Source organism: Chlorocebus sabaeus, chromosome 9, assembly GCF_047675955.1.
Source record: "Chlorocebus sabaeus isolate Y175 chromosome 9, mChlSab1.0.hap1, whole genome shotgun sequence".
NCBI lineage: Eukaryota > Metazoa > Chordata > Mammalia > Primates > Cercopithecidae > Chlorocebus > Chlorocebus sabaeus.
This window is the reverse complement of record NC_132912.1, coordinates 60623203-60632895: the sequence shown is the minus strand read 5'-3', so window position 1 is coordinate 60632895 and position 9693 is coordinate 60623203. Positions and strand designations below refer to the sequence as shown.

The window sequence follows — 9693 nt, the reverse complement described above, 5'->3', positions numbered from 1 at the left end:
AAAATACCCATCTGCGAGTGAGTTCAGAAACCCACACCAGCCTCTTGGGAAAGCCCCGCTGCGGTGTTTTGCTTTAAATTTTTGTACAATGTTTAGACCCAATTAACACAAAAATGGAAACAAATGGTCAGAAGAGATCCAGAGGGAGAGAATTCACACAAGAGAACACAAAGTACCTTAAGATTTACCAGTGATCAAAACATGTGAAGTAGCTAAATATCTCGACTGCAATGCCGGCCCGACTGTGTGGAAACTCGGTTCATACCAGCCGTTCTAGGGGTGGTGTGAGTTGTCATCATCCTTAGGAAAGCGTGTTGTTGTAGGATCAACCCATTCTTCAAAAGGACTGTGCCTGTTCATCAGCTCAGCTGTGTCTGCCCTGTGAAATATGGCAAGGATATTAATTCCAGGAGAATGGAGCTTCATGATAAAAGATGCCCAGTGAAGGATGAATTAGGGACATACTGAAAATGGGTAAGGAAATTGTCAACTCACAACCCAGCAGGCATTAAGTAAAAGAGGAGGAAGCATTACAGCAACAGTTTTGATCATACTGTGCTTTTATAACCATGTGAAATACGTTTTCTATGTACAGATAGATTGTGTAAGGGGTCAGTTGTGAGGACGTCAGGAACATGGCAGATTATTTAAAATCGTACTGAAGATGATGCTTTGTCTGACGAAAGTGATTCTAAACCATAGGAAAACGATTCAAGACAGACAAGAGCTGCGGCGGTGGGTAGAGGACTCGTACAGATGCGAGGTAAGGAGCCTTCCTCCCCGCAGTTGCAGGATCCTTAAGCGCTCATGAAGATGATGCCACAGCCCCTAGACTCTCTCAACACACACTTTCTCAGGTGTTGGCTTTTCCAGATCACCCCTTCTGCTGCAAGAAAGGCCCTCAACAACTGGGTAAGTTTTTGGGGTTTTTTTCCCCCTCTTTGCTTTTGGGCATAGTCTGCCAAGTCAGGACATGGATGTATTTTTCTCCCCACAGCTCTGTGCCCAAGCCTTGCAGAGGGAGACAGCAGAGAGGAAGGCTGCCTGCAAGCAGCACAGGTAGGTAACTGTGATGGACAAATTTTAAGGATGTTTTTGTTTTAAGATGAACTTTTGAGTGTCTAGTAAAAAACATGGTGTTTTAATTCTTTAGGTCAATTCTTTTTCTCTATCTTCAAGATGGGAAATGATGGAAAAGCAGGGAGTTCCAGAGAGACACATGAGTCAGGAAGCCATAAAGGCTTAAGGGCCAAGGGCTGCAGGGCTGTCACAGTTCTGTTTCCAGAAATAACGAGAGGATGCCGTTGAGCTCCACTGCGGTCGGTCTTATGGCCCAGTAGACCCTGCTGATCCCTTTTACTCACGATGGTGTGGAGTCCCCTTCCCAAAATATGCGGGGTTTCTTTTTGTTGCTGGGATTTTCTTTTCTGCAATAAGGTAGGTAATTAACCTTCAGAATATCCGCCATAATCCCAGAAGTGAAAACTCATCGATCCAACGTTAATATGTGCTTTGTGCAATTTTGAATGTTCTTTGGCAAAGTCAATTCCATAGTTCATCACAGTCCCGTCTGTTCTTAACTGTGTTGAGCAAGAACGGCCCCACCCTCACCCAGTGTTGCCCTTGATCTAATATTCTAAGTGTCAGAGGTTCCATATTTTAATAGAAAATGTGCCCCGGCTGTGAGGTGGTGGAGAGTGGACGTCACTCATTGCCTACAGGCACAATTCCCAACGAAGGCCTTAACTGATGCTCAGCCGAGCTGGTTCTCGTGTGGCTTCTGTGTCTCCGACAGCTGCTGAATCCTCTGATCACACACCATGGGACTCATACACTTGAAATCAAACACATTTTTAAACTGTTTCTGTTGTTGAGAATTCCCACCTCATTTTTCTATGGACAAAATTATCCTTTATGTCATAGTGCACTTAAAATTTGGTATTACCTAGAAGTTAAAGAAATATGATAGCCGTGCCAAACTGATATCTGTATGTAGGATTATTCTGTCAGAAAACCCTCTCCCAGTTCCCCTGCAGCTCTTCAGGAATCCCCATCTCCCCAGAGCTCTTTGTGCCCATGGATGGCACCTCCAAAATGCGGAAGACCCTTTGTCAAAAAGGGAAGCAGAAGGGGGACGAGAGGGTCTTGCAGGCAGAGCTGGAATGGACTTCCACTCTGCTTCTTGCCAGCTGTGTGATGCTGGGTGAAATTTCTCCTTCCTTTGGGAGCCTCTGTTTTCTTAGATTTGCAGCAGGGTGGTCACACTGACCTTGCAGATTTCTGAGAATCAGAGACCGCACATGAAAAGCCTGGAGGCCATTCTCTTAAGAGTAGCCGCAACTCATATGTGGACAATGGGCTTTTCATATTTCCCTTTCTCTCTGTTTATCTGATGCAAGGAACATGCTCTGGTGATGGTGGTGAGGGAGGAATGAGGATAGACATAGACACCCCTGTGTCAGAAACATGCTTCTTTGTTACTGGGTTATGACTCTGTCTTCCCAGGGACAGGCCCCCAGCCTGCCTACATTTGCAGACAGAGTAGTGTGTGGGGATAGCAGTTTGTCCCCATGACTTTTCTTCACTCCCCTGCCATTGGCAGGACTCGGTTGAGGGGAGTTGTTTGTTTGTTTTCTTTTTTGTTTTTTTTTTTTTGGGTGGGGGGGCATTGATGCTGGGGCATTTTGAAACCTGGAGGAGGGAAAGGTGCAAGGGACTATCACCTGCGGCATAAGGTGCAACTTGTGTTGGTTTTGGTGTTTTTGTCCATCATATTCATATATTTCAAAACATTTTCTCCTCCTGACTTGCAGGTCAATGAGGCTGCAGGGAAGCCTCATCCTTTCTCAGAACAGCCCTAGTTGCCCGATCTCATAGCTGGCCCTTCAGGATCACTGATGGGCTGCCAGCCGCCTCCTCCACCTGGGTGTCATCTGGGAACTCAACCACTCCCTCCATCTGGAGGTTTTCTGGGACCTCAACAAACTCCTCCACTGGAGTGTCCTCTGGGAACTCAACCACGTCCTGCACTAGAGAGTCCCCTGAAAACTCAACCACCTCCTCCACTTGAGTGTTCTCCGGGCCCTCATCCAGCTCCTGCAGCTGTCAGTCCTCCAGGACCTCATCCACCTGCTGCAGCTGCCTGTCTTTCCAGATCTCATCCACCACCTGCGGCTGTCAATCCTCCGGGACCTCAATCACCTGCTGCACCTGTTGGTCCTCTGAGACCTCATTGACCCGTGGCATGCGTCTGTGCTTCGGGACTTAATCCACTGCCTGCAGCTGTCAGTCCTCTGGAACCTCATCCACCTCCTGCAGCTGTTGGTCCTCTGGGACCTCATCCACTCCCTGCAGCTGTAGGTATTCTGGGACCTCACCCATCTCCTGCAGCTGGTGGTCATCTCGGACCTCATCCACCTCCTGCAGCTGTAGGTCTTCTGGGACCTTATCCACCTCCTGCAGCTGTTGGTCCTCCAGGACCTCATGTACCTCCTGGACTTGTAAGTCTTCTGGGACCTCATCAACATGCTACATGTGTCTGTATTCCGGGAACTCATCCACCTCCTGCAGCTCTTGGTCCTCCCAGACCTCATCCACGTCCAGCATGTGTCTTCCCTCCAGGACCTCATCCATCTTTTGTAGCTGCCTTCTTCTGGGACATCATTCACCTTTTTGTTCTGTGAGGCCTCTGGGACCTCCGACTACATCTCCACTTAGTAACCTCTGGATCCTCAGCCACCCCTTCTGGGTGGCGTCTGGCCCCTCAATAACCACCTTCACATGAATCTCCTCAGCTGCTTCAATAATCTCCACTCGTGGGCCCTGGGACTTCAGCCACCTCCTCCACCAGGGTCTCCTGTAGTACATCTGCCACCTTCTCCATAAGCCATTTTGGATCAAAAAGCCACCAAAACGAACATGCAGCTCAGAAAGTTAAAAATGGAAAAGAAACACAAGGAAAGCAGAGAAATAGAAATGAGATCAAAACGAATGAAAATATCTCAAACTGTGAAGGCTTTGATGTAAAAATCCAAAAACAATTTAAAAAATGGCTTCTTTCCTTTCTTTTAAGAGAGGAGAAGAAATATACAATTAAAGATGAAAACAAACAGAAAACCAAAGACATAGAAGAGAACTAAGTTCAGAGCTGCTTTGTAGAGCTCAGTGCTGGAGGTGGAGAGAGCTGGAGGTGCCTGCTGGGAGGGGCCAGGCAAGCCCAGGAAATGGGAGTGGGGTCAGCCTGGTGGCGGTTGGGAGGTGGGTCCCTGAAGCTTGGGTTACTTTTAGCCCAAGGATGAAGATGGAACAGCCCTGGGTCATCTATACAGGTCGAGCCCTCCACCCCACCCCACCCCACCTATTCTCCCGAGGAGGGCATGGGTACCATGCCAGGGGGCCTGGAGAGGGTTGCAGAGCCCTGGAGGAGGCCAGGGCCAGGGACTGCCATGGGAAGTGGAAAGGCAGTGGCCCCCACTCTTCCCAGAGAGGCTTCTGGGAAGCCTGGGCAGAGCCCGGGAGTCCAGGGCTGCCCCTCCTGCTGGAGAATACACACAGTTCAGAACTGAAGGAATCGCAGAACTTCACAGCCCAGGATCCCAGGACTTCACAGCCCAGGATCCCAGGACTTCACAGCTCAGGAACAGTCCCTCCAGAGCAGCGGGAACCAGGCAGTGTCCCAGGCAGATCTCGAGGAAGTGGAGGGAGATCCAGCTGGCTCCCACTCTTAGCTCCCATCCTGCCCACAGATACAATCTGCTCTCTGAGTGGGTGGTCCTCCAAAGTGTTTTCCCCTGCCAGAGCCTCAGTTTCCTCCTGGTCACTTGGGATTCTGACAGACTCCGAGGAAGGGAATTCCTGTCCTCTCAGGCTGCTGCAATTGGCTCTGCAGTTGCAGCCTTGGCCTGTGAAGGAGAGGGCTCCTCCCAGCCAGACCCTGTGTCCCAGGGCCTTTCTGTGGGCACTCCTGAAAACACTCTAGAGGCAGCCACCTCAACCCTGGGGCAGGAGAGAAGCCCTGCTTTGGTGGCCCAGAATGGATGCTTTCCTAAGATCCACCCACCCCATCCCCCAGTCCATTCAGCACACACTGACCTTGCCCTCCTGGGGTCCTATCCCCTAGGCCTAGGAGCAAAGTGCTTGTCTCTGTCTTGATGCCACCTCTGACCCCAAGGTCAAACTAGGCAAACATGACATTTACATTTCAAGAAGAACCACATTTTCACCCGGAAAGTTTGTACCAAGTTATACCCATCAACTGTGTTTGGGGATGTCTATTTCCTTATATATTTGCCAGCCCTGGATTTAACAAACCTTTCCTTTCTCCCTCTCTTTTTTTTTTTTTTTTTTTGCCATCTGTTTGCCAAAATACAAGGTTGCATTTTTTTATTTTTTATTTTTTTTTTGAGACAGAGTCTCGCTTTGTCCCCCAGGCTCACTGCAAGCTCACTGCAAGCTCACTGCAAGCTCCGCCTCCCGGGTTTACGCCATTCTCCTGCCTCAGCCTCCTGAGTAGCTGGACTACAGGCGCCCGCCACCGTGCCCGGCTAATTTTTTGTATTTTTAGTAGAGATGGGGTTTCACCGTGGTCTCGATCTCCTGACCTTGTGATCCGCCCGCCTCGGCCTCCCAAAGTGCTGGGATTACAGGTGTGAGCCACTGCGCCCAGCAATGTTGCATTTTTTAAAGTGTTTATTTTTTTGAAACAGGTACAATTGAGCAACCTTTCTCTTGACTTTCTCCATTTCTTTGATTATATTTACTTATTCCTATCCATCTAGTTTTTTCCATTTCCTACTGGGGCTTGTATTGCTTTCTTACTGAGCTGCAGTTCGTTACACTGATTGCAAATATTTTCTACTCTGTCACTTATCTTTTACCCTTACTTGTGGCTTTTTCCTAATGCACAAGAATTTCATTTTTAAGAAATCAGATTCGGCAAGTGTTATGGAGTCAGTGTTTGTGTCCCCGCCAAATTCAGATGTTGAAATCCTAACCTCCAATGTGATATTAGGAGGTGGAGCCTTTCAGAGGCAGGGCCCTCATGAATGGGATTGGTGCCCTTATCACATGCACCCCAACTCTCTCACCTTCTTTCTGCCGTGTGAGGATGCATTGAGAAGTTGGCCATTTGTACCCAGGAAGTGGGACCTCTCCAGAACCAACCATGCTGGCACCCAGCTCTCAAACTTCCAGTTACAGAACTGTGAGAAACAAATTTCTCTAATTTGTAGGCCACCCCGTTTATGTTATTTTGTTATAGCAGCCTGAAAAGACTAAGACAGCAAATTATTTGGCTTCTGATTTTCATCCTGTCCCATGAGAGTCACATGAAAGGGTCTGACAAACCTCCCATATCATAGGGACTCCCCTGTTGAGGTTGTAAACTCTCCTGTTCCCTTGGGTTGGTTTCTTCTTCCCATTGAATTATTAATTTACCCACACCGTTCTGTATCTGAGCCGAAATGAACCAAACTCAGAACACAGTCCTTGTTCCTTCTTTCTCCAAATGTTCCTCATGGAGGCATTATGGTAGGAAGGAAGAAGACCTCATAGGCCAGGGACCACGTGTCTGTCACATTGCCTCTTACGCTGTGCCTGAGTCATACTTACTCTAGGGAATTTGCCACAGGCATGAAGTTATTCTAAAGTTCCCACCCCATGCCCTTCATCCCAACCAAACCCCTGCTGAGCTAATTCTTTTCCCTGACTCTCCTCTCATCCCCCATTCCTCCATCCACTGCCAACTCCAAAGCACCTCCTGTACTTTTCAGACCAAGTTCCCACCTCCTGAGCCCCTTCATCCCTCCTGTGTGTCTGCCCCTCATTGGATGTTGCCTTTCTCTGGGACCTCTGGCACGAGGTGTCTCCCTCATTGGCATGCCATGGTTACTTCTAGGGTTGAAGCAACTAAAATGGAGAGTGATCAATTGTACGGAGGCAAACATTTAAAAATAATAAGTACTGCATTCACTCCAAGAAAAGTAAAAGCCAAGGCCCAGAGTGTGGCAAGGCAAGGGTTAAAATGAAAAGATAAACAAGTTTTCCTCTGCCTAGCAAGCTCACTTGAAGGACAGTTATAAGATAACGCTGTTCGAGAAGTTGAAACCAATGGAATAGGCTCCAGACACCCCACCTCAGGAGCAAGGATGAAGGAAAAGAAAAAAAAAAAAAAGGACAAATATTTAGTCAGTTCTTGTTTTTTCTTTCAATGCAGCTAGAAGGCCACCAGCTATGCAAGGCCACAAGTTATGCCAAGTCATCAGTTATGCTATAGATTACATGACCTGTCAGTATATGATTAACTGCCTTTGTTTTGCTTCTGTAAGTTTGCTTATAAAAACCCTGCTCAGTCTTTGTTCAAGGCTCAGCTTTTTGGATGTGCATCCACTGAGCTGGTGTGCACCTTAAAATAAATACCTTCCTGTATTTACCCATACTGGTCTCTCTAGTCCTCTGTGACCTGCAACAGCATAAATCCCTATAGTCACAGTGCTATGCTCTTAACAGGTGCTTTAAAAAAAACAGCTCTGTGGAATGATTGACATTTACATCTCTGAGCAGCTGAGCCTGGCAAGACCTACCAAAGGGCAAGCAGGATCCTTGTGTCTTGCAGAATTATCTTTGCTAAGAGGAGCTCAGGAGGTAGAACAGATGGACACACCTCAAATTCATTCTCTGATATGACCCATGCTACACCAAGCACCTACTCTGTGCCAAGCCCTGCATTGAAGGCAGGTGTGAGACGGCAGACAAGGCCAGATGACCTTGGAAGCCCCAAGTCCTATGGGGGCAAGAAATATAAATAAACAAGCACTGACATCGATAAAGAATTTCAACCTTTCAGGGTAACTGTGTGTGATGATGGATGTGTTTATAATTTTGATTGTGGAAATTATTACACAGTATATACATATAGCAAATCACATTGTATACCTTGAATACATACAATTTTTATTTGTCAATTATACCTTAATGAAGCTGGGGAAAGAAGTTTTCTTACTTGGGTTGATACATCATCTTCAGAGTGTGAGCAATAGAATTATTGCCATAACATCATTATTAATAATTAATGAAAATATGTAGTCATTTAAAGAACACAACCTTTGATAGCCTGGTACCAGATGGAGATGGCGTTGGGTGTGATTTATGGATGGTGCTTGGGAGCATCTTCCTGGGAGGCTGGGAGCACCATGGAGGGTGGCTTGTCAGCGGAGACTGCAGGGATTCGGAGGACCCCCATGTGGAGAAGGAAGGGAGAGTGAATGGGTGTGGGAGAGTGAGTGGGTGTGGAAGGGAGAGTGAATGGGTGTGGGAGAGTGAGTGGGTGTGGAAGGGAGAGTGAATGGGTGTGGGAGGGAGAGTGAATGGGTGTGGAAGGGAGAGTGAATGGGTGTGGAAGGATTCAAGTGAAAGGCTCCAAGGAACATCATGTTAAACACTGAACAAGAAACTAAAAATGGAATGGAGTAGAAAGAGAGGCTATCAAGGAAGGGGCTTTTTGGAAACACAAAAATTTCATCAGAAGCCTGCAGCACACCCCACACCCATGGCAGAACGACACCCACACCCATGACGAATGACAGGTGCAAAGACCCTGAGCAGGAACGAGCTTGGCCTGTCGGGGGAAGCTAAAGAGCCAGGGAGTCCGGAATGTGTGTGGCGGGGGAGCAGAGTCCAGGATGAGGGCAGGGGCGGGCACTGCGTAGACATGTAGGGCAGTGCAACCCAGCACGCACTCTAAATGTCACAAGATGGCCCGGGGAGGATGACTGGGGTGAGAGATGGAGTCATATTTACATATTTCCCACATCATCAACCTCCATGAGGCTGAATTCACTGGACAGTCCTGGGCCTCCCATCATGCAACCCATCAAAACCATTTTGCATAGTTGGTGGCTCCCCTGCTCTAGAAACAGTCTTCACCTGACTTCCAGGGACCCTGCCCTCCTGAGTTTCCTCAAACTCCACTGGCCGCTCCCTGCCAACCTCCTTTGCTCCTTCCACATTTCCCTAACACTGTGACACTTGGCTTTGTGGCTCAAAAGTTGGTTCTTGCTTGCTTTCACTAATTATTTTGCATGTTATACCTAGAGTCCTTCCCCTACCCCAGGCAAGTATTTCAGTGTGTTTCGTAAGTGTGTCTGTTTGTATGCACTTGAGAAACGTGCTTTTCTCTGTAATGTGTCATGTTTCATTGTATTGCCCACCTAGTGTCTTCTCGGGCTATAGGTTCTGTCTCAAACAGGACTGTGAGGCCCTTTGGCCTCATCCTCCTCTCCCCTCCCTGCCATGTTCTGGGTCTTCCTGGCACCCCAGATCAGCCTTGTCCGCACGTGAGACAGGGGAGCCACACAGGCGTTGCCTCAGGCTGCACCAGGACATTCCTCAGAGCTGAGTCCTGTCCACACAGCCTGCTTGCCGGAAACCATGCAGGACCCATCTTCCTCCTGCTCTGATCAAACCCCAAGAACCATATCACCAGGGGCCATGGCAGGGATGATCTTCTAATGAAAAAGAACCATTTGCTTGTTCTCTTCACAGCTGAACATGAGTGAAGGGAGATGTGCACCCACTTAAAAGTTTGGCTCTTCTCTCTGCAGAAGCCCCTCCACTCCCTCACTTTGTTCAAGTTCAGTCACTTATCCACACTCCAGACATGGCCTGAGCATGCCTTCAAGCCTGCCTCACAGAGAC

General features: G+C 48.1%; 1 pseudogene; it reads left to right on the top strand.

Annotated features, from left to right (window-relative positions):
* Positions 1 to 664: 664 nt before the first annotated feature.
* Positions 665 to 3885, top strand: LOC119627890 (uncharacterized; annotated as a pseudogene).
* The last annotated feature ends 5808 nt before the right edge of the window (positions 3886 to 9693 follow it).